Source organism: Mandrillus leucophaeus, unplaced genomic scaffold (assembly GCF_000951045.1).
Source record: "Mandrillus leucophaeus isolate KB7577 unplaced genomic scaffold, Mleu.le_1.0 Scaffold2, whole genome shotgun sequence".
Lineage (NCBI taxonomy): Eukaryota > Metazoa > Chordata > Mammalia > Primates > Cercopithecidae > Mandrillus > Mandrillus leucophaeus.
In genome coordinates this window covers 2,144,832-2,146,181 of record NW_012102031.1, presented here as the reverse complement: position 1 = coordinate 2,146,181, position 1,350 = coordinate 2,144,832, and positions in this window count along the sequence as shown.

The following is a 1,350-nucleotide window of genomic DNA, read 5'->3' as shown; positions in this document are numbered from 1 at the left end:
GGAGGAGATACTGGACAGTAATGCTCATTTTCCCAAACTGTAAACTTTGGAATGCCCAAGAGCTCAGTCCTCACAACACCTTTATTGACACTTACTCCCTAGGTAAGCTCATCCGGTCTGTTTAAATTTATATCTCTGTGAGCTTTTGAAATTGCTAAACAAAAAATAAAATAAATTTAAAAATTTATATCTTCAGGCACGACTTTTCCCCTGAACTTTTTTTTTTTTTGAGACGGAGTCTCGCTCTGTCGCCCACTGGAGTGCAGTGGTGCGATCTCGGCTCACTGCAAGCTCTGCCTCCCGGGTTCATGCCATTCTTCTGCCTCAGCCTCTGGAGTGGCTGGACTACAGGCGCACACTGTTACATCTGGCAAATTTTTTGTATTTTAGTAGACACAGGTTTCACCGTGTTGCCTAGGCTGGTCTGGAATTCCTGAGCTCAGGCAATCCACCCACCTCGGCCTCCCAAAATGCTAGGATTACAGGTGTGAGCCACTGTGCCTAGTTGAGAGACATTCTTGAACTTCCTAGGAGGGCCTGGACAAATTGAGCCCCCATTGCCCACAGCAGCAAACTTGGCAACGTACCCTTATCCTGGCTTTTCCTTCTTCCCTGACTCACTCTGTTCCCTGACACCTGCTCCTTAAAATCACATCTAAAATAAACTACTGCACACAAGTCCTTGTTTCAAGCACTGTTTTTAGAGAAAACCAAATTAAGGAAATCAGTACCAGGAGTGACAGTAGAAAGAAGGGGACCTCCCCCACAACTCCATCCAATTGAGTTTCTGGAATATATCAATTACCAGTCAAACGCCAACAAGGATTCCATTGCTGGTGGTAAATAGGGGGCTCAACAACCCTGGCCTGGTGTGTGCAGTAGCATCACATTGACACTCGTACCTGTGGTTGGTTGAAATGAGGTATAAGTGGAAGAGGAAACATTGAACTATGCAGTAGCTCTAGATGTGAACAGTGTGGAAACTGTGGTCATTATAAGGACTATGGAGTTAGCTGGTTTTTGTTAACTGCTTTGGAAGCCTTGAAGAAAAAATGGCAGACTCTGCGTGCAGTGGCTCACACGTGTAATCTCAGCACTTTGGGAGGCCAAGATGGGCAGATCACTTGAGGCCAGAAGTTCAAGACCAGCCTGGCCAACATGGTGAAACCCTGTCTCTACTAAAAATACAAGAATTAGCTGGGTATCTGGCATGTGCCTGTAATCCCAGCTACTCAGGAGGCTGAGGCACAAAAATCACTTGAGCCTGGGAGGTGGGGGTTGCAGTGAGCTAAGATCGGGCCACTGCTGCACTCCAGCCTGGGTGACAGAGGGAGACTCTGTTTCAAAAAA